Genomic DNA, 24741 nt, shown 5'->3' with positions numbered 1-24741 from the left:
GCAGCTGAATGAGAAAGTTCTTTCTTGAAGCAAGATCCAGCAGTGCACCTCTGTGACTGCCACAATGAACCTCTTCTATGTGCCAAACTCAGTAGGTACAGAAGTAAACAAGGCTTACCTGAACACTAGAGGAGTCTGTGGTTAGATAGGGAAATGAACTAGTGACTTAAATAAATCCCAGAAAGCAGGATGTGGGTAGTTCTCTGAGGAAAGACAAATCTGCTCCACAGTGATTGATTAATAACGTCTGCCATGGACAAAGGAAGAGACAGTGTGCAGCTATACATTTGCCATTCCTGGCTTACTCCTCCTCTCTGCTGCTAACTTAAATCTCTCTCAGGGTCCAGCTGAAGCCTCATATTTTCCACAATATTCTTAAGTACTTCTATCATCCTAAATGTCTCTCCTTTCATAGCCAACCACAGCATTTGTATCACAGAATATACATTTCTTATATTATCATCCAATTGTTTCTTTCTAGCACAGCTGCCCTCAGTAACCAAACCATAAACAGTTTGGTGCAGGGACAATATCATGTGCTTTCCAACCCTTCCCTTTTCTGAGTGGCCCCATACCACCACTTAACACACTGCAGAGAAAACAGTAGTTGGTCAACATCTACATCTGGATATATGGATCAATTGACTAGTCTCGTGGTTTCAGAGGAAATCAGAAACTTGTTGCAGGAATCCAAGTGTATTATTTATTTCCTTCAGAATTTGCTCCAAAATAAGGAGGAGGCATCATTCTCAGCTGGGATGTGTCTGCATCTATGGTTGTACCTTTCTGCTTCACAGATTTGCTTTCCTTGTCCCGAGTACCTACTGGCAGCTAAGGGTGGCTAAGGGCGAAACTGGAGGTTTTAGGCTGTAATTCAATCAGTTTCTGTCCCATCATCCTTTGAAATATTTAACTTTAATTTTATAATTTAAAACAAATTTCTCTGCAAGTGTAACTTCAAGCATCTTTGCCACCAGCACCCATTCCATTCAAACATCCACCACACATTAACATAAGCCCCACAATAGACATTCTGGAGCTGCTCTGCTACTTTCCTCTGCAATTCATGTAGATAATAGAGTGTAGGCTCTAGTTCTATTTTCTCTTTCAAAGATTCTGGACTGCTCTGCTACTTTCCTCTGCATTCATGTAGATAATAGAGTGTAGGCTCTAGTTCTATTTCTCTTTCAAAATCCTCCAGGGACTGGTGAAGTAAACTCTACTTCCCTTAAACTCTCTCCTTCTGCTATTTTGGTTCATATCCAACCTCTCTCCAACGATCAGCTTCCCAGTTAACTCTCTATAGAAAGAAACAAAATGGATGAAGGAAAAAAAAAGTTGAAATGATTCATGATTTATTTTTACAAAGCAGTTTGCTTTCTATACATCTAGCTTTATTTACCAGAGAAAAAATATATTTGTATCCAAACTTAATGAGGTTGAGTCTACTAATTTGAATTAGTTTATCTTTCTTTGTTTTAGCTAGCATGGCCAGTTTGCCAGTTCATAATGTTCAAAACACTTAACGTAAATAATAGCTTTTGTGAAAATCTCTTTAAGCCCTTATCCTAAAAAGTCCTCATCACGTTCCATATGTTTACATGATCGCAATTGCCATCCTTATTTTAAAGCTCACTTAAAAGAGCCTCAGAAGATAAGTGATTTGCCGGAGGTCACAGCGAATCCAGGGTGAGTCAGGAATAGAAGCCAGCTGTTCAAACTAGCCACCCCATGCTCTAATCACCTCAACAGCACTCATTCTCACACACCCCATTATTACAGAGACACTTGTCCCAGAGCCCTGTCCAATTCATCTTCTCTAAAAGAGTCTGTGAAAAGGCTAAAAACACCCTCCTCACTTCTCAAATATGATTTTGATTCATGTAAATTCTCTTTATTGAGGCAAAGTATAGCCATTTGGTCATTTTCAGATCAAATCATCTATTTAGTAAATTGACAGGCTGTTTTCTTATCCTATTGAATATCGCTGAAAATGCTAAACATTCTGCAAATCAGATGTGCAGAAATTTTTTGTCTCACTTCCTATGTTGCTAGTTCAGCAACGTGCTAGGCACTGTGGTAACTTTTAGCGAGGTAAAGCCTAGTCTTTGGCTTCAAAAGTTTACCATTGATTGTGGAAGACAATCAATCAAGCAGACAACATAATACATAGTCTCATTAAAAGGTAAGTATCAAGTGCTAAAGAAATTCACAGAAATAGTATTTAATCTCATTGTGGGGAACACAAAGACTGCTTAGAAACTGAGTCCCCGGAAGATATAGCCAGGTATTATGAGTTTAACGTCCTTCTACAAAAGATATATTGGAGTCTTAGCCCCCAGTATCTCAGAACTTGACCTTATTTTATTATAAGGTGTTGATGGAGAAAATCAAGTCAAAATAAGGTCATTAGAGTGGACCCTTATCCAATGGGCTAGTGTCCTCATAAAAAGGGCAAATTTGGACACAGAGACAGCACACATAGAGGGAAGACAATGTGAAAACAGGGAGAATCCCATGTGAAGACAGAGGATTGGAGTGATCCATTTACAAACTAATGAATGCCAAAGATTGCCCATAAACCTCCAAATGCTAGGAAAACACAAGAAAGGATTTTCCTACAGGTTTTAGAGAGAGCAGACACTTTGATCTTGGACTTCTAGACTTCAGAACTATAAAATAGTATATTTCTGTTGTGTTAAGCCACCTAGCTTGCTATATTTTGGGACAGCAGCCATAGGAAACTAACACACAAGGACAAAAAAAAAAAAAGCATCCCGACTAAAGAAAATCAAAGGGCAGGATGCCTAGAAATAAAATGCTTTCCCATGGCTGGTATTTGGGTTCAGTATGGTGAAAACCTGAGGTGCGGGAGCAGGGAAATGCTGGCTGCTTGGGGCAGGTCAGGGTGTCAGGGAGCAGCTCTTGAGGTCTCTGTGTAACATATTGAGCCTGTCCTTTGCTATCATGGAACCCATGTATTCCCAGTGTTTCTACTATGGAGGGAAATGTTTCATGGATATTGTGGGTTCTGTGCATCTGCTGTATAATCTTAAAACCCTGTGTTTCCTCTGCAGTCAGCAGCTTGAAGCATCAAAGCTTTGTTCAGCACCACATCAAAACTCCGGCAGCTTTAAAGTTATCCAAACACCCAGCCCTTGCTGAAGGAAGACACCGGGACTCTAGAGACAAGCAATGAACTGTCTCAAGGATCCCTCTGAAAATAAATATCAGATAAGTGGACCTTTATTTACATCCTGGAATGTCCTTTCCTGTACCAGGTCTAGTCCAGCCAAAATAAAAGATGCTATGTCAAATTTTATCTAGGGAGAGCAATAACCCACCGCAGGTTACAAGACAAGTGGGGCAGAGCCCAGGTGCTCAGACTACAACATGGCACCATTGCCTTCTGCTTCACAAAGACACATCTAGCTGTCACCCTGGGCCATGCAAACAAGTTCCCTTGGGAAGCGGCTAAAATTAGCAACTTCGTTCCTCTTTGAATATCCTCACACCAAATAAGCCATTTTTAAAGACTGTTCATAAAGTCCAGCTTAATGCACTTCCTGCCAGACACCTGAAGAGAGAAAAGTTCCTCGATTCAGTGAATTGATGAAATCTGGTTGTGGGGAAAGGCTGCAAGTGCCACAACTAACATAACTGAGCAAGGGAATAGAAAGGAAGAGAGAGCCATCAGGAAGGTGTGTCAACAGTCATGGGCTCCGTTTTTCCCTGGATGTGAATGGATGCCATCATAATGAGAAGATCTGCCTTGCGTAAACACAACAGAGAAATTATGCCAATAAAGATGCTTTGTTTTATAGTTTACCTACTGAGACTGTTTAGAGAAAATGTCACATTTCAGCTTCTTTATGCAGACTAAGCTCCAATTTGAGAGGTTTGGGGGCTGGAGGAGGAAGAAGTGGGGACAGAAAGTGGAATTTTTCTCTTCCCTACATACACGCACACACACACACACACACACACACACACACACACCCCTTGGGTTTGAATTTTTACAGTTTTTGGTTGCAGTTGGTTTTCCTTACTTTATTTTCCCCAAATTGAAGCTAAGGGAATTTAAATGTGGGCTTATTGCTAAGTGCACCAAACTATACAACACTTATTGCTTAGTGCTAAGTGCACCAAACTATGCAACATCCAAGGGACAGTAGATTTTACTTTAGTATTATGATAATTTTTTAGTCCTAGTAATGTGCACCTTCCCTAATATCCCTGGGTAGAATTTTTCCCTTCCTCCCTCCCATGAGTCTGGTGTGTCCACTGTTTTGTGATGAGCTTACCCTCACTTTATTGTGATTTGGTGTCATATCTCTCTCCAGGTGACAACTGTAACTTAATCACCTTTGAACCCCCAGCTCTGAGCATGGAATAACTAAATTATTAATTCTTCCCAAATTAATAAATAGCATACATCTTGAACAGCTACAACACTGTAGAATCAAATTTGCCATTTTGGCAAATCTTTGCTTGTCCTGAGATTTATACCAGTACTCCTGCATGTAATTGCTAAGTATACAATGGGGAATGCGGATGGTCACCCAGAGAATGTTCTTCTGTTGCCCAATTCCAGGCTTTCTCACCTTCAACTTTTCTGTAAGTCTCCCTCACATGGAACTATTCATTAGAAAACAGAAAATAGCTAATCAGGTAAACAACTTAGAAGACATTATTTTACACATGTAAAACGTGAAAGCTATAACTTTACAGTGGTTTACACTTTACAGATGTAAATATACAAACAGTTTAATACTGTATTTTTATACGCTCTGCATGGTACACTCAATTGCTACTCTACTTAAATTTGTTCTTTACAAATGCAATAAACTCCTTTATAATTAGATAGCTTGACTTATAAGAGTTTGTCTTAGGAATTCAAAGCATTTAATTGGCTTCCCTATCTACCCACTTAACACCCTTCTCATCTAGGGAGATTGGAAGCAAGGTATGATTCTCATTTATCTGAAATGAAAAGGGAGCATAAGGCAATGACTGAGTTTAAAAGCAGTACTCCAGAACCACTCAGGAGAATATGCAAATTTTAGCATAAGGTTGATCCGCCTTAGCTTTCATCCAAAAAGGATTTTGTGAGGGAAAGAGAGTCATACCTCTATTAATAAAGACACTATACTCAAACAGCATAGTTTATTGTCAGACACTTTATTACTAGAGCTTAAAATATATGAGGCATTAGGGATATATTCTAGAATGTCAGTAAAGGAACCAAGCATAGTATTGACACTAACTGAAATAATATCAAATGCTGTCAAAATTAAAATTATAATTCAGAGAGTCTTATGGCTAAAGCAGGGGTAAAATTTGGGTTTGAGAAAGTCTGAAAACAGAGAAGTTATCAGATAGGCTTCTGTGTTAGAAGAAATGCATACAGGAAGCAAAAAATATATGACCCAATGGTCCTGTATTGAAACCTCCAGCCTCTACCCGGAAACTGGAAATAAGTCTCACAGAAATACAACTAGATCTAAACCTTCCTATTTCTTCCACATAAAAGTTAGCAGTGATCCAAGGGGAGAGATCATAAGCCAGTTTTTGTAAGTTAAGCTAGTCGAAAAAAACCATTGTAAGACAGTGGAAAGAAAAGACAGGATTGGGAACCAGACAAGAATCTCACTTACTCACTGTGTAAACTTGGATAAACTGCCTTACCGACTGGAGCCTCAGTTTTCCTCACTGGTAGAATAAAGGCAATAATATTCACCTTACCAGGTGGTTGTGACAATTTCAGCTCATGTACATAAAGCACTTTACATAGTGCCTGATAAATACCAGGTGTTCAAAAAAGGGGGCTATCATTATAGCTAGACTATTAAATTACATTTGCCATCAGCATAGATTTGTGGAAAATGAGTTTCAGTAGTATTTATGCCCAAAAGCAATTTGTCCCCTATTAGAGGAATTTCAAATGTCAGCAAACAAAGGGGAGAAAGTCCTCTTTTTATATAGCAGGAAAAGATAAAAGGTAAGTGACTGAAAGATTAAAATTACATTAGAATGTAATAAATCAGTCTATCACCAAGAACTGTAAATGGTTGATACTGTGTTCTCTCCAATTTTTATTTTATCAGGGAAGGGAAAACACAGTAAGAGCCAAAAAATAGAATCAGAGATGAAGGAAATGACAACCTGGAGAAGAAAAGGAATCAGAAAGAGAAGAATGCTTAAATTAAGTTTAAATGATTAAAATGAATAAAAGATAAGTTTAGGGAAAAAGTGAGATTCAAGAACTGTTTCTAATATTATGAAGACTATATTCTGGATTTCTAAATGTTCCTGTTGAAACAATCAAGATGCCAGATAAAATGCAAAATAATTTTAAAATGTATTATTGAGTAGGCACAATATTAAGGAATTCATAGAACTAAAAGCAAAGTCACAGAACCTTGGAGTAAAGTAGATTCCAAATTTGGCTTTTGCCCTGAAAGTTTCTGCCAAGCCTTGGAAATCTTGGGTTCATCTCTGACAGATGCAGTACAAGAAGCAGTTAGGAGATAAAATCCAAGGTGATCCAAGGTAAAGGATCTAGTAGAAGATGCATGCATTCAATGGAATCTCAAAGGTTTCTACACTTGATGTAAGATTAAGTTCAAAATAGAATATGCTATGCAGTAGTGATCAGCAAAGAGCCTTCATTGCCAGAATCTTGGTTCTGGATGTCTAAAATAAAAAATATCTCCTGAGAGTTTGTAAATGCAACTAGCCCACAAAGAGGTTGGTGGGACAGGGCGTGGTACCACCACCCATCTGTGTAGCTTGGGATAATTTATATTTTGTTTCTTTGGCTCTAAATGTGTGTTACTTATATGATTATAAAATACAGAGGTGGATAACTTAATTTAGTATAAGGTTCTAAAGTGGATAATGTGAACAGTTAACTGCCAGAAACAAATATAAATTTTCTCTAAGGAAATTGAAAGCAGGCTAATACTTGGAGAATAGCACAGAATCTACAAGGCATGTGAAAAATGGGCCATCCACAATGAAAAAAAATCACAAAACATACCTAAAGAGAAGAGACTATGAATGAGAATCAGGAGAAGCAACAGAAATAAGCTATGCCCATTAGAGCTTCAGAAATTAATAGTCACACACAGAATATAAAAATGAATAACTTTGATCTGTTTCAACAAAAAAGAAAAGCATGAAAATATTAGCAGTGAATGACAGACTACAAAGATCAAGCATATGTGAAAAAGAACCAAAATAGAACTCATATAAATAAAAAAAATAAGTATTTAAGGTAAAGGAATCAATAGATGGGTTAAACAGTAGAATAGATACCACTGAAGAAAGACTAGTGAACTGGAAAATAAATTTTAAAAATTATCAAGAATGCACTTGAGAGGGACAAAGAAACAAAATATAAATACAGATTGACAGAAATAAAAATGAGTCAGTCTAATCAAAGTTTCAGATAGAATTAATAGGAGGAATGAGAAAGCAACAATATTCAAAGAGATAATGGCTGGGAAATTTCCAAAATTGATGAAGCAATAATAATTATCAGATGCAGGAAGCCAACAAATCTCAAACAGAAAATTATAAGGACATCACACCTAGATGAATCAAAATGAAATGGTAATACACCAAATTGAAAAGAATATAAATGCAGCCAGATAAAAATGATAGCTCATCTACAAAGAACCAAGGCAGTTAAATTGATGGCTGAAATCACATATCACCAATAGAAGTCACAGATAATAAAATAGTATCTTTAATGTTTTGAGAGAAAACAACTTTCAGCATAGAGTTTTCACTATGTTGAAATATGGAAGCAATCTATCAAGAACAGAGTAGGGGAGAAATAGACATTCTCAGATAAACAAAAACTGAAATTTTTACTACCAAAAAAGATCTTCACTAAGGGAATCTGCCAAGGATTTTCTGCAAAGGAATTGCCTAGGTGTAATATTCTTATAATTTCCTGCTTGGGATTTTTTAAGCCTCCTATATCTGGTTAATTGTGTTGCTTCATCAATTTTGGAAATTTTAGAAGGACATAATCCAAGAATCAAGAAGAAACATTAACATTTTATTGGCAAATATGTAAGTATTGTAAACATATACACATATCCATGAATATTGACCTCCAAATTCAACATTTCTGTGTACCTCTTCAACTTCCATTTGCCACATCTTTGATTCCAGCTGTGGCTGCACCAACCAGTTGTGTAAAGACTCCAATCAACTTCACATAGCTGCAGCCTGACAGCACTGCACATGTCACCTGCTGCCATGGGGATTCTCACACTTATTCAACCCAAGACTAGAAAGTAATCAATGTCCCAAGGTATAACCAAAAGTTTTTCCTATCAGGAACTGGGAGCCAGTGAATAACACTTCAGTCTGAGACTCTTTTCTTCTATTGCATCAACTTACTTAGGAAAAATTAACATACAATAAAATGCATACGTTTTGAGGGTACATTTCAAAACATTTTGAATGTTTTGTATGAACAGTATGCTGCAATGTATCTACCACTGCAATCAAGGTGCAAAGCCTCTCCATCATTCCAAAAGTTCCTTCGTGCATCTTTGCAACCAATCACCACCCTCTGCCTTCAGTTTCCTGCAACCACTGATCTGCTGTCTGTTTTGTCTTTCCTAAACATTCAAATAAATGAAATCAAACAGACGTGGTATTTTATGTATTCTATTTTTAACTGCAAGATATTTTTTAAATTCATTCATATCATTGCCTATTTTAGTAGCTGGCTTCCTCTTATTGCTGATTATTATTCATGAACACCTCACAATTTGGTCACCTGTTGATGAGTATTTGAGATTGTTCAGTTGGGGGATACTATTAATTGTTTTTGTGTAAACTATGTTTATCAATCTCAACGCTAACTTTTGGGGTAAAAAAATTCTTCAGAATTGATTTTAGACTACATTTTTAAAAAAGATTTTAGGCCGGGCACAGTGGCTCACGCCTATAATCTCAGCACTTTGGAGGCCGAGGCAGGCAGATCACTTGAGGTCAGGAGTTTGAGACCTGCCTGGCCATCATGGTGAAATCCCATCTCTACCAAAAACACAAAAATTAGCCGGGCATGGTGGTGGGCGCCTGTAATCCCAGCTACTCAGGAGGCTGGGGCAGGAGAATCAATTGAGCTAGAGAGGTGGAGGTTGCAGTGAGCCAAGATCTTGCCACTACACTCTGGCCTGGGTGATAGTGCCAGACTCCGTCTCAAAAAAAAAAAAAAAAAAATTGAACTTTCTTTTTTGTGAGGAGCTGTCTCGTTTAATGTAAGGTGTTTAGCAGTATCCTTGGCTTCTACTTACTACATGCCAGTAGCACCTCCCACTTGGAGGAAAAAAAAAAAATATGTGACTCACTTGATAAGATTTATCCTATAGTCCTAAAAAACTGCACACCCAGTCACCCCACTGGTGGCTAACTCAGCAATCCTTCTTTGCACTGGCCCTCCTTTCTTCGCTATTGCACTTCACCATTCCTCAGTTAACAGACTTTCAAATAAACCACATTACTGACTCGTAAACCTTTGTCTCTGGCTCTGCTTTCTGGGGAGCCCAGGCTAGTATAACACTATATAAAATAATAATGATAACTAATTTGCTGAAGGTAAAGACATAAGAAATAAGCTAGATGTAAAGTATTTCAAAACAAAGGCATGTAGGTAGGTGTATGTGGGATCTTCAGAGAAACAGAACAAATAGGAGATCTGTACATAATGAGGAATAGGCTCTCACAATTATGGAGACTGTGAAGTCCCACGATCTGCCATCTGCAAGCTAGAAACTCAGAGAAGCCAGTGGTGTACAGTAAGTTCTCACCACTGACAGTCCTGGAAACTGCAACTTTAAGTGAAATGACTTACAACAAAGCCAATTTTACCATAGGCTAACTGATATAAACAAAATTTAACTTCCCATGGCGTGGTTCTGGTGACAAAAATATTACCAAACTTCCAAAGAAAGGCCAAAATACCTCTAATATAAAACATTGAAATAAATGTGAACTGTACGTACACTTAAAAAGATAAGTAAAAACCAGCTAGAATAATTATTTACTCAGTTTTTCCCATTCAGGATTGTAGGTAGCCAGAATCTATCCCAGCAACTCAGCGTGCAAGTTGGGAACCAACCCTGGACAGGATGCCGTTCCACGGCAGGGCACAGTCACACACCCACACTCGCTTCTACTGGGACAAATTAGACATGCCCATTAACCTAGCATTCACATCTTTGGAATATGGAGGGAAACCAGAGTATCCAGGGAAAACCCACCCAGATATTGGGAGAGTATGTAAATTCAGACAGTGGCCCCAACATGGAATTGATTTTTTTTTCCTTCTCAATGTTTTTTTTTTTTTTTTTTTTTTTTTTTTTTTTTTTTTTTTTTTTTTTTTTTTAACATATTAGATTTATTTGACAGGTGCTTAAAGCTCTGCTTGGCAGGAATTTGAACAATTCACTCAGACTTGCTCCCCACAAATTTGTAACTAGAAGTTGGTACTATCTGCCCATTTCCCTAAAACAGAAGCAAACACTTTCCTGTCACAATAAAATTAAGTTTGTATCCAACTGTTTTTCTTTAGGAACAGCTTTACTTTTGCTCAACTTATTTATTTCCATTTTAGTATGTGGGAGCATAAGTTCTAAAAAAAAGTCATGTAGAGAAAAGGAAGAAGCTATATCAATTTTTCATGTGAATTTCTCAAAGGTTACGAACATATTTAAATGAAAATGTAGAAAATAGGCCTGAGGAGGTCATTCACGCCTGAAATCCCAGCACTTTGTTAGGAGGAGGCAGGCAGATCACCTGAGATCAGGAATCCGAGACCAGCCTAGGCAACGTGGTGCAACCCCGTCTCTAATGACAATACAAAAATTAGCCAGGTAGGGTAGCACACGCCTGCAATCCCGGCCACCTGGGCGGCTGAGGCAGGAAAACCACCCGAAGCGGGAGGCGGAGGCCGCAGTGAGCCAAGACCGCGCCACTGCACTCCAGCCTGGGCAACAGTGTGAAACTTCGTCTCAAAAAATAAATAAATAAATAAATAAAATAAAATAAAATGTAGAAAATAAATAAGTTACATAAATTTTAGTAAATAGAAATTTTGGTTAGGCACAGATAAACTTCATCAATAAAGCCACGGGCATATTGCCATTAAAAAACATAAAGTTCAGATATGGTTATATTTATTGGTGAAGTTATTACTCAATCTGACAGGACTCAGTGATTAAACTCAACTTGTTTACGAAAACAAAGGAATTTTAAGCTTTCTTTGATTTATTGAGAAATACTCATTGGCAAACGTCTTTTCTGAATCACCCCATCCTTCTCAATGTTATAATGAAATGATGTCAAACAAAACAATGTTATCTTAAAACCTGCTATAGTTCAATCTCAATTCAAAGGCCTGAAAACCAGAGGAGTTGATAGTATAAAGCACAGTCCATGGGTGGAAGATGAGATGAGATGTCCCAGCTCAAGTGGTGAAGCAAGAAAAAAAGGAGATAATTCCTCCTTCCTCCACCTTTTGCTCCATTGAGGCCCTCAACAAACTGCATGATGCCCACTCAACATTGTGGAGGGCCGTGGGCAATCAAATTTACTGAGTCCACTGATTCCAATGTTAATCTCATCCAGAATCTCCCTCACAGACACACCCGGAAACAATGTTTACAATTGTCACCCACTCAAAAATTAACATAAATTTAACCATTACAGTTAAGCGAGTTGATTAGTTAAAGCCTTCTAAAGTCTTTTATTGCATGGTGCAATGAGTAAAATATGAATAACTTTAGACTTAGTTAAGTCTGCAAGTTAAAATAATTATGAAACCGCTAAAAAATAGGTATAAAGCACATACCTTCCAAAGAAGGTAGAGAGGGTATCTTAGTTCTTTTTGCATTTCTATAGCAGAATACTTGAGACTAGGCAATTTATAAAGAATAGAGGCTTATTTCTTATAGTTTTGGAGGCTGGGAAGTTCAAGGTAAGGGGCTGCATCTGTCCAGGGCATTCTTGCTGAGTCAGCTCATAGGAGAAGGTATCACATGGCAAGGGAGAGAGAGAGAGAAAGCATGAGACGGAGTGTAAGAGAGGGTGAGACGACAAAAGGGAGTCACACTTACTTTTATAACAAATCCATTCTCAACTACATTTTCTCTTGTATGTTTATTTAAGTTCCTTGTAGATGCCAGATATTAGACATTTGTCCATTGCATAGTTTGCAAACATTTTCTCCCATTCTATAGGTTGTTTTACTCTGTTGATGGTTTCGTTTGCTGTGCAGAAGCTCTTAAGTTTAATTAAATCCCATTTGTCAATTTTTGCTTTTGGTGTCTTTGTTATGAAACCCTTGCCTGTTTCTATGTCCAGGATGTTATTGCCTAGGTTGCCTTCCAGGATTTTTATACTTTTGGATTTTACATTTAAGTATTTAATCCATCTTGAGTCAATTTTTGTATATGGTATAAAGTAGGGATCAAGCTTCAGTCTTCTGCATATGGCTACCCACTTATCTCAGCACCATTTATTGAATGGGCAGTCTTTTCCCCATTGCCTGTTTTTGTCAGCTTTGTTGAAGATGAGATGGTCAGAGATGTGCAGCCTTATTTCTGGGCTCTCTATTATGTTCCACTGGTCTTTGCTTAGGATTGCCTTGGCTATTGAAGCTCTTTTTTGGTTCGATACAAATTTTAAAATAGTTCTTTTCTAGTTCTGTGAAGAATGTCATTGGTAGTTTGATAGGAATAACATTGAATAAACCCCATTAAAAAGTGGGCAAAGGACATAGGCAGACACTTTTCAAAAGAAGACATACATGCAGCCAAGAAGCATATGAAAGAAACCTCAATATTACTGATCATTAGAGAAATGCAAATCAAAACCACAATGAGATACCATCTCACACCAGTCAGAATGCATATTATTAAAAAGTCAAGAGAGGATACATTTAAATGGTAGCAGAGGATAAAGATCAGTGGGGCAGTGAGGGCTGTTGGAAACTCATCCAATACAAAGTAAGGCTAAAAAAGGCATACGAAAAAAGTAACAGACAAAGAGGGACAAATAGAAGGCATAAAATAAGAAAGTAGAAACGGTTCAAATATATCAAAATAAATTGCCTAAGCTCTTCAGATAAAAGATAAATATTACCATACTGGATTTTTTTTAAATCCAGCAATATGCTATTTATAAGAGACACTCCTAAAATACACCAAAAGTAAAGAGTCAATAAAAGAAATGAGAAAACCAAGTTCAAATAAGCTAAGTAATACACACAAGGTCACAGGTTTCTAAGGGTTTTTTTTCTGATCCCACTGTTTGCCATTATGTTATGCCAGTTACTGAGGATAGAGTCACTATCTTATTCATTTTTATGTATCTACCATCCAGCATAGCAACAAAGCAATATCTGCTGAATTCATGAAATCAAAATTGTACAAATGTGCAATTCATCAGAAACATGTTGAGCATTCTCAAAGAGAGCAGCAATGTTTCATATAATTTATGAAGATTGATTTGCTCTGATATTTCTAACATAATAAATGAACTTTACTTCTCCCTAGAGGATAAAATCAAGGCATAGCTCAATCTAGGATACATCTATGTGTGTGGTCATTTTTAAGGTGACAGGCATATCCATAAATGATGGCTTTCACTCACTCATTTATTCTACGTATATTTATTCACCTGCTCTGTGACAGAAACTGCATGGGCATGGTGGATAGTGATAAATAAAATGGACATGACCCCTGCCATCTTGGAGACTGCAGACTAGTTGTTGAATAGCAAACTCTAATTAAAGTATTTTAATATATGAGTTATAGTTTAAATTTTCTTTTCTTTTACATCACTTTTAAGAAATTTCTTGACCACAAAGTAAAATTTCAGCTTGTCTTAATTTATTAACTGAATAACCTTGGGCACATAATTCCGTCAGTTAGATCATTTGCTATTCTGAAGTTCAGTGTTCTTATTTCAAAAGTTGAAAAAGAATACCTACTTCTCATTGTGACAATTACCAGAGATAACATGCCAGGCATGATTCTGTTCAATAAATGCCAGTTTTTAGAATCAAGTTCTTGCTACCATGCCCAAATTTAATATATAGCATATCTCATTTGTGAATATTAAGCATTATTCCTTCCAGGCATCAGGTTTCAGAAAAGGGAAGCTGTCTAGATGCGGCAAGATTGCTATTTATTAGAAACAGGTCTATCAAGGTCCAAACAGGAATGTAATGTATGCATATTTATTCATCTTGGTATCAATACACAGATAATGGACTACCAACTATGCATTGAATAATCTACTGGGGCCGGGCGCGGTGGCTCAAGCCTGTAATCCCAGCACTTTAGGAGGCCGAGACGGGCGGATCACGAGGTCAGGAGATCGAGACCATCCTTGCTAACACTGTGAAACCCCGTCTCTACTAAAAAATACAAAAAACTAGCCGGGCGAGGTGGCGGGCGCCTGTAGTCCCAGCTACTCGGGAGGCTGAGGCAGGAGAATGGCATGAACCCGGGAGGCAGAGTTTGCAGTGAGCTGAGATCCGGCCACTGCATTCCAGCCTGGGCGACAGAGCGAGACTCCGTCTCAAAAAAAAAAAAAGAATAATCTACTGGTACTTACTTGTGAGAATGATCTTATTATACAGTCTGTAGAGTTAACTCACATAATTTAGAGTATTACCCTCCACCCCCACCCCCTAAAAATGTGTGATCTAATGAAAATTTACAAAGCACTGTTTTGACCATTATCTCCAAGCTTGCTTTTTACATAAACAGATGGAAAAAATGTATTATTGGATATGCTGCATAAAGCTAAAGACTTTGAAATTAATAGAGACCTAGTTGCCACAGGATACGACTATACTTAATGGGCTATTTAAAAATGATTAATATATGTCCCAGCGGGCCAGCAAAGAGAAGGGTCATGATTGTGCATAAAAATGAAGAATTAATTTAACCTATCATGGCAACAAAAAGGGCTAGTCCAAGCTACAGAGCAATGACTGTGGGATGAGCCTAACAGCTTTGGCTGGCTTTATTAGCTTATAAAAAAAAAAACAACAACAACAACAACAACAAAAAAACTATTTTTTAAAGAAAGAAAAAGCAGTCTACTAGAATGAGCTTTGTGTTTGTGTTTGGTCTTGCTGCCGTGGCTCATTCTTTCAATGTTAAGTACTATTTTGCCTTTGATTCCCCATGTCAGTATGTTGTAAGTCAATTGCATGAGAGGAGCATTAAACAGTGCCTTTGGGAAAAATACTGAACTCCTAAGGATGTTGGGATGAAACATGTTTTGTAATTGCAAGAATTTATTATTAATTATTCTTATTCAGACTCTCATTTTCCAATATTTCCCATGTTAGACGAACAACGTAAAGCCCCATTTCTGCCTTCCAGAACACAAACTAAAGATGCTTGAAATATTACAATGCCTTATGTCATTACTAGTCTGTATTCAGGGACTCATATGAATAGATTATTTCTTTCTTCTCAGCACCTATAAGATGAGCCATTAAATCTCTTAGATATTTGGATGTTTTAGTTGTTGAATGAAACATTACAAATTCAGATTTGTTTTTTATTGTTTCTTTTGAAACACTTTCTCTCTAGCTTCATCTTGTGTATTACTGATTACTTTTTCATATTATTATTACTACTAATAATATTATTATTACATTCTAAGTAGTGTCAGTCCAGTAATAAACATTTCCAGAAGCCGCACATGACGGAATAAGCTGTGGAAGTGACAAGAAGATTGATCATGACATTTGTAAAATTAAAAACATACTAATTAACTGTCTGAAGTAAATGACTGAAGATGGTTAAGTACATTAGTTCTTAACTCGCCATTGTTGGAAATGGGAAAACCAATAAGAATTGATTCAAGCTTTATAGATAACTCACTAAATCTCCAAGACTACATTCAACTAGACAAATATTGCAAACCATCATGAGAAAGAATCCTCATGGTGGGTAGAAAGATGGGGAGTAGGGAAGATTTCCTGAAAAGGTCAAATTATACATACTTCTACTGGCCTTAGTTATTTCAGCCTTTGTCATGCAGACACAAATTCATACACTTATGTATTCACAGGGGGAGGAGAACTGTACTTAATTTAGTGCTTATGGTGTACCCAGACACTTGATATATTTATTGTTTTTAAGCTTTACAAGAACCCTGAGAAGAAGATATTATCATTAGTCTTATTTCACAAATGTCTATAATGAAACTAAGAAACACTAATTACCCAAAGTCACATGGCTAATAAGTGATCAAGTTAGATGTCACACACAGATCTGATTGAGTCTAAGGCCAAACTCTTTCTACTGGTTTCATTTACTCATTCATTCATTAACTTTATTGAATAACTGCTGTGTTCCTGATCCTGTACTAGGAATGAAAATACTTCTAAGGTATAGTCTGTGCCTCAGGGAGTCGAGAGCTCTATCCTAGTATGAGAGTCTATAAGAGATAAAAGTCTCTGTGCTCCCAGGCAACGAGGAGAGAAAGAGGACTAGTCAGAACAAATATTAGGAGAAGGTGAAGCTGAATCTATGTCTTCAAAGATGAGTAGGCATGGCCAGGCAGGCTGAGAGGTGAGGCTTTGCAGATATAGCAGTACAAATAAAGGCAGTTTAGCCTGAAATTTTAAATTTAGGAATACAAGGTTCAAGGAGGGGTATAAGGAGTTGGGGGAGAGATCACAGGTTGCATTAAGTTGTAGCCAAAAGTCATTTTTTTCAAATGGAACCATTAGAAAATTCTCAAATGCCTTTCCCACATGAAAAAGTAAAATATTTACAAAACAGCAAAATCTATATGAGAAAAAGCACATGAAATCACTCCTCCAATAAAACCTGTCAGAGGATAGAGTTAAAAAGCATTGTCTTTATGGGAAGCATGGAGCAGACTGACCTCCTCATAGCGAAATTAGATCTACTTACTTTACTGACACAGTCTGTGTCCCTGGTCTTAGCACTAGTGTACCCTGAGATTTTAGCAAGAGTTGAGCTTTGGGAGAGCCACTTGGAATTCATGAACACATTAATGGAATCAAGAAATACCCAGAAAGATGACATATAGTGTAGCATTTCTATTTCTAGGCTTGACCTCACTTCTAAAGTGGGGCAAAGAGTAATTCTATTTCAGTGCAACACTAGCTACTCTGTGACATGCTCTAGATCCAGCTCCACACAGACTTTCTGAGGCAGCCTGTGGGACTTTCTCCTGGTCTTCTGACTTAACCTGTGTATTGGTAAGTGAAGGAAAGAAAGAATGAGGGTGAAGTATGCTGATTAGCATGATTTGAATGTAACCCTAGATTGGATGGAACCACCAACAGATTGACTCAAGCTGGCACCAGTCTCCATGAGATCTTTCCCAGAAGCAGCTGCAGCACTCTTTTCAAGCATCATGACTGCCAGCCTCTGATGAGACTCCCAGGGGCCTGACCAAGCAAGCCATGGACTAGACAGATTTCACATTAATGAGCTGCAGTCTCTGGGTCTTAAGCTAAACAACTGAGCAATGTGCTCGATTCTGGGGCTGGGTGACAGGGGGCTGCAGAATGAGCATCTTTTTCACTTTTCATTTTATTTTTAAATTTTCTGCTGTGCAGATGAAGCCAAAGTTGAAGACTGTTGAGTAAAAGACTGACATAACAAATTGCCCATAAAATGTATTTATAATTGTATGATAACCAAAAATGGGAATCAGGCACTGGTCATATTAAATTCATGCTACCTTGGCAAGGATTGTTAAGTTAACCTTGAAAGCAACAATAGTCCCTCTGTAGCTCACCAGGAAGATTTTTGCCTTCCCTGTCTGTCCATCCCAATTTCTGCCTCCTCCCTGGCCTTTCTTGGCATGCTCTCCCTTTGCCCTTTGCCTCTCTGGCTGTCTTCTCTGTTACTCTACTTTCCCTTCTCTCTTTCTCTCTATCTCAGTTTATGCCTGATTTCTCCAAAATTCTGCCTCGATCCTGTAAGATGTGTAAACATCATCATTGGCATAATGGCTTCATTTGATAGAAAGGTGCCAAGAGGTTCTTAACCAAAGTAGGACATACACTCTCAGACTTAAACTATTTCCAGCTACAAAATAAGCCTCCAACATCATTTCCTTTTATTGCTCTCTAATAAATTGAGGGAAATAAACAATCTACTACAATGAATTTTTGTATCAAAGATAAAGGATGTTGATCAACCGAACAATTACAAAGCATTTTCATTTCTTTCAAGCAATATTTCTTCCTGTCAATTTTCTTCTGCTTTCTTCGGAAAGGTGAAAGTTAGCAAGAAGCCAAGTGCAGATATTGTTTCCCACACATGATAAAGAACTTCCTTGAGTTGTACTTATGCCATTAAAAAAATTTTTTTTTTTACTTACCTCCTAAACTTGATGAATGGACCCCATTATACTCCTAATTCTGTACTTTCTTAAAACCAGATTTGTAATGAACTAGTTTATGCCCTTTAAATAATTTAAACTCCCAAAGATGCAGTTTTCATCAAAGCCTTAGCATGCACATTGCTATGTGCTGCACAGATCCACTTATTTTGCATATTCAGTCACGGGTACATTTCAGTATTTTGAAATGTTCTGCATTTGTTTGAAATAGCTATTTATTATCACAGAGTCATCTCACCAGTAAATATTTATAGGTAGCTTTATTTCCAGTTTAGGATTGAGTATTGTGTCTTACAATACCTAAAACAGGTATTGACGATTTGCTATTTTCAATTTTGATAGAGAGCGTGTTTACAGCATGACTGTGGGAGGTTTTGTCTTTAATAATTTACAAAATTACCTGCAGTAAAATCTTCACCTGTTCTTTGTTGTCTTAGCACCACAAAATTGGAATTACATATAAAATCTTTCCTCCAGGAGATTTATATCTACCGCAGAAAGAAAATCTCCACTTAAATTTTTATGAAACATCAAAATTATGGTCCACTTTAGCAAAACAATACAAAGGAGCCTTTGTCTAGTGAGGACTATTTCCGATATTTGAGGACATCATTCTTTATTCCCATTTAATCTTTATGTTTCTGTGACAGCTTTTTTTTTTTTTTTCAGTTTCATTGATTCTCTTGTTTGTATGTGCAGTGTGCTAATTTGTCTTTCATTACAGAAAGTTCCAAGTGCCAACCACAGAGGCTAACCCCAGCCAGAAGACAGCCCTCCCGGATAGCTGTGCTTTTTACAGCTTAATTTGAAATGGTTACCTAAATTAACTGATGTTCAGTTTCCTTCTTTTCCCTGGGACTGACCACCCCATCCTTGAAGAGGGCAATGGCCTCAACTTGGCATCTCAATTTAGCTGCACATAGAATGAGAGCAGCCCAAACGCTGTCCTTCACTGTGATTCGGATTTAGATCCTCTTTATTGAATTATGTGTTTTAATAAAGGGTTTGTATAACACCCACAGAGCAGTTATCAATTAATTACCCATGGAAATTTAGGGGATGTTACATAGTGGTAGTTATTATACCCAGGGCATTAGACATATGTTACATAAAAGATGCAGTCACCTTGAAATTATAATGGTAAGGCTGCCGTTTTCCTATAGAATATTATACATTCTAATGTGAAAATTGAGTTAAAAACCTATTAGAAGATGGGAATGGCATGTTCCAAATGGTTTAAGGCAGACTTATACACTTTTCCAATAAGCTCAGCAGAATTTTAGGAAATTGTGCTCAGTGGTTGAGAAATTTCAATAGTTCTTTGGACAATCCTGCCTTCTGTGGCTTGGAGCTTTGTATTTCAGAGAGAAAACTGGCAGCTCCTTTACAACCCTGACCCCCATTTGGCTCAACTCATGGATTCATCCTGAACCATCTGCAGATAACCACCTCAGGTCCAGGAGAGGTGATGTAGGAAGGTGCATTCCTAAGGACTGAAAGCTTTACTCCACTGCACCAGCACCTGGATGCAGGGGCCAGAAAGGGCATAGTAGAGTGAATAATGGGAGAAGATATACAGATAGCAATGGGGCTCCTGTATCTGACAGACAGAGAAGGGGAGGAAGGAGATTTGCCAGGTCCCAGAACAGTAGTGGCCAACACGAGGAATGGCAGAAGTATTGGGGCAGAGAGGAGACCTGGCCAGTTTTCATGTTGGTTAGAAAAGGGCTGACATATTTAAAAGGGTTATCACTCTCTGTACCCACCCTGAGGACTCCTGAAACTTTTAGCCTCTAAAGAATTGTTCCACTTTGGGGATGAAAGCTTATCTTGTTTGATTGGGAGCCTAAGGTATTATAGTTTGTGTTGTTTTTAAAGTCATCAGGAATCAAAATTGCTTTCTTGGCTGGCTGAAGAAAATAAGACGTTGCATTAGCTATTTTTGAAGCTATAATCTAAAATATCAGAGAATCAAAATCATTACTTTGGGGCATTGTACTTCATTGACTTTTTTAAATAAAAATTACCTCCGTAGTTAAGCTTTAATTTAAAAATATCAGAAATCTGTTTTCATTCAGCCAGTCATTAAATGAATTGGAACACGATCTAAGTCAAAAATGTATCCTAATACATTGCTTCTATAAAAAACAAAAGTAATCCATTCATTCATTCATTCAGCCTTCGTTTCTGGGCCTATCTTTCCCTGGAGTCGTTGTCAGGTAAACATACACAAAGGACTCAAACCTTGTCCTCAAAGAGTAAAGAGAGAGGCAGGAATAAGAATGAATAATCAAATATAGGCTGATAAGTGATTTACCAAGGAAACATTAGAACATCTGGAACATCTGGAAGCATTTGTATCTAATTCTACAAGCAAAAGCTACGCAAAGAATGGTGTTGAGCCTTGGTGGACTGACCACCATTCAGAGGCAGAAGAATAGGAAGATGATACCCCACGGAGAAGACATAAAAATCATGTTGTAAATCCACCAGGGTTTGATCTCCCTTCCTAAAATTGTGATTATAAAAGGTATCTGCAGGAACAATTGGATTGTATCTGGCTCATGAATCAGAGGGTGGCTAGAACAATGAGGAGACCCAGACTCTCTTGCCTGGAAGCCAAATTTTTTCTGAAAAAACCTACTGAGTGTAATTGAGAGTAAATATTAAAGGTACTGGAGAACCAGGAGTAGCACAGATTTTGCATGAAAAACTTTTAATCGAAGTCCTCATTTTCCTATTGGAGTTTTGGTCACTCACTGCTGTCAAAAATATCTTAAATGAAAGTTCACCCAGGTTCTTACGATGAGTTTTTAAAAGAATCACAATTGACTTATTAAATATGAAAGACATCACCCTTGAGGATGAAATAATATGCTGAATGGAGAGTGTTCTGAAAGTAAGTACGTTGCATTTTGGTTTCAAAGATTCATTGTCAAATGACAATAATCTCTATTATTTAACAGTGCTATCACATTTTTTCTATTCCTAGAGCTTAAAAGAAAATGCTGGGTGTTAGGAATTCAGTTACTGTCATTTTACCATACAGAAAGGTTTTACCCAAAGCACTGTGGATTATCAATGGCAAAACCGCCCAAGTGTAACCTATTCCTAAATCCACCATTTGAGCCATTGGACAACTCAGAGTTATCCAGAGAGACTGAACCAATAGGATATTTAGATAGAGAGAGACATGAGAGGGGATTTATTAGGAGAATCGGCTCACAGATTAAGGAGGCTGAGAAGTTCCACAACAGTAGGCTGTCTGTAAGCTGGAGACCCTGGGATGCCAGTAGCATGGCTCAGTTCAAGTCTGAAGGCCTTAGAACCAGGGAAGCCAATAACATGATTCTTAGTCCAAGACCAAAGGCCTGAGAATCAGGGTGAATGCTGGTATAAGTATTAGAGTCTGAAGGCCAAAGTCCTGGAGTTCCGATATCCAAGGGCAGGAGAAGAATGTCCCAGTTCCAGCAGACAGAGAGAAAGCAAATTCGATTTTCTTCTGCCCTTTTGGTCTACCCTGGGCCCCCAACCAGTTTGATGGTGCTCGCCCTCATTGAGGGCAGATCTTGCCCACTCAGTGCACCAACTCGCATGTCTTCAGAGTGACCTGGAGGGAGGTGCTTAGACCATGGGGGTGGTTCCCCCATGCTGTTCTTGTGATCGTGAGTGAGTTCTCATGATACGATGGTATTATAAGGCAGTTTTCCCTGCTTTTGCTTACTCTTCTTTCTACTGCTGCCCTGTGAAGAGGTGTCTTTCTCTATGATTGTCAGTTTCCTGAGGCCTCCCCAGCCATGTGAAACTGTGAGTTAATTAAACCTCTTTCCTTTTATAAATTACCCCCATCTCGGGTATTTCTTCATAGCAGTGTGAATGAACTAATGCACAGATGCACTCAGAAATGATGTTTTACCAGCTTTCTAGGTATCCCTTAATCCAGTGACACCGAAAATTAACCATCATGAACCTCTACACCAAGGTACACACACTATCAAAAAAATGAAACCTAGGTTTTAATGCAAATTTTAAAATATAATATAAACTGTTATTTCCTAAAAAAATGTACACTATGTGAAACCAAAGATTATTCACTAACTTGATCTACCTCTCCTCTTGTACATACAGGCTTAGTAGTTTCTTGCCAGCTTCACAGCATGGAAGGACATGAAGTTAACAAGATAACTCAGAGCATGGCACTGTTCTGAGGCTGCCCTAGAGAGTAGCTGGTAAACTCTTATCCATGACATTTAACAAAGATTTGGAAGATGGAAGGAAATTACTGCTTATGTTAAAATGGAAAGAATAATTAATCAACAGAAAATTAGAGGAAGTCAGAAAAGAAGCATAGCTCAAGTAGATAATAAATTTGAGTAATTTGGGCTACCAAAATAACCCATATACTCCTGGCAGCATTAATTATTCAGGTTAATGTTTTACTTTGAGCTTATTGAATAATTGTGAAATTTGTACTTATTTTTGGTTCACATGTTTATGGTTGATATTAATTGTGAATTGTAAAGCTTTATTTTTAACAAACTTTAATATTACTTTTGGTTTCAAGGTTGATTATTGACTGGTATACCAATAATTCTGTTCCTTCATTCTGCATTTAGAAGGTATGTGTATTTATAAAGTAAATTCAAACCAGCTCAAGATTTTCGTGTGACTCTTTAAAGATATTATAAAGATAACATCTTGTGGAGTACTAACAACAGATTATTCCTCTTGTCTTATTATCGTAACTTTTCATTTTTGATAGCACATTTTGTTCTTTGTGGTAATGACTATAGTCTGAATAGTTAGTTGTTAGAACTGAAGAGTAACCTGCCAGCAGAAATCCATGAAAGTGAATTAATTAACACATTTTATACGAAGGGGGAAAAATTTCAAAACCACCTTTTCTGTATGTATTTACGTGGTCGCCATCTTAGTTTCTAGGGCGGCCATAAGAAGTTAGCACAAACAGTGGCTTAAAAGAATAGAAAGTCATTCTGCCATGTTTCTGGAGGACAGAAGTCTGAAATCAGGATGTTAGCAAGGGAATGCTTACCTCGAAGGCTCTAAGGTGGTATCCTTCCTTGCCCCTTCCAGCTTTCGAGGCTCGAAGCATTTCTTAGCCTGTGCCTGCATCACTCCAGTCTCGGCCTCCATCTTCACATGGTCTGCTCCTCTCTGTGAATCTCTCTCTTGTGTCTCTTATAAACAACACTGTCGCTGGATTTAGAGCCCCTGGGATAATCCAGGATGATGTCATTTCCAGATCCTATCTTAATTACATCTACAAAGACCCTTTTCCCAAATAAGGTCACATTCACGGGCTCGTGAGATTAGTAACATGACATATCTTTTTGGGGTGGGGCATCATTCAATCTGTTAAAGTCACCTTCTGAAGCTCTCTCTCTTCATATCTCCCACCATTAAATGGCTCTTCTGTACTGTTACTGCAGGGGAAGGGGACTAGAACACTCCAAGATATTGGTGGCATTTCAAAGTCCCACTCACAGTGACCATGTGACTGGGAAGATAAAGTTCTGGAAAGAGTGATCTTTAACTTCCATACTTTATAGTTTTGTTGAGGAAGACCCAGTATCACACTGCTGATGTCCTGAGTGAGGGCATCAATTACCACTAGTTTCTTAGGAGTTTTACTAACTATATGTGTCTCTTGTTATGGATGCTTTAGCAAACTATCATGTCCTCCCTCTCTCGTTTCTTCTGTCTGCCTTGAAAACATCCTTCCTTTATTAGGTTGATTTTAGGGGTTTTTTGAGTTTCTTATTTGCTTTGTTTTTCCCTAAGTATGGGCTTCTGTCAGAAATCAAAAGACCTCCATTGTTCTGGGACAGTGTGTTGAGTATCACCTCTTCAAACAACAAACCCTTGTTGGAAAAATACCTACCATATTTGCTCCAATTTAAGATTTTTCATGCACTTAAAGCAGGCAAAATAAAAGGGAGAGTTTCAACCCTTTTCACTTATGTAACCTACCACTGGGATATTTTACTGCATTGTATTTTATATCTCAGGACAAGATTGAGAAGTGATCCATAAGATGGAGAGCTGGTAAGGGCAGTCCCTATCTGCCCATGCCACGGCTACCAACAATTTTACTCTTCATCTATTTCCTTCTGAGCACTTAACCAATCATAGCCAAGGCTGGCAGATCAGTGAGCTCCCCAGCTGAAGAAATAAGCTTGCTAATATAAACTGAGTTTCATTATGCCTATATAGGAGGTTAATCCTTACTCCTCAGAGACAGGACAATAGAAGCTTCCAGTCTGGAACTCTCCTAGACCT

The 24741-nt window shown here is 37.8% G+C and overlaps 1 protein-coding gene across 1 annotated transcript in view; it reads left to right on the top strand.

The window, feature by feature from the left end:
* CEACAM20 (CEA cell adhesion molecule 20) overlaps window positions 1-24741 on the top strand; it is a 40627-nt gene that overhangs the window by 288 nt on the left and 15598 nt on the right. The gene's annotated exons all lie outside the window — the stretch shown is intronic.

Source organism: Rhinopithecus roxellana, chromosome 12 (genome assembly GCF_007565055.1).
Source record: "Rhinopithecus roxellana isolate Shanxi Qingling chromosome 12, ASM756505v1, whole genome shotgun sequence".
Taxonomy (NCBI): Eukaryota; Metazoa; Chordata; class Mammalia; order Primates; family Cercopithecidae; genus Rhinopithecus; species Rhinopithecus roxellana.
This window is presented reverse-complemented; position numbering and strand designations above follow the sequence as displayed.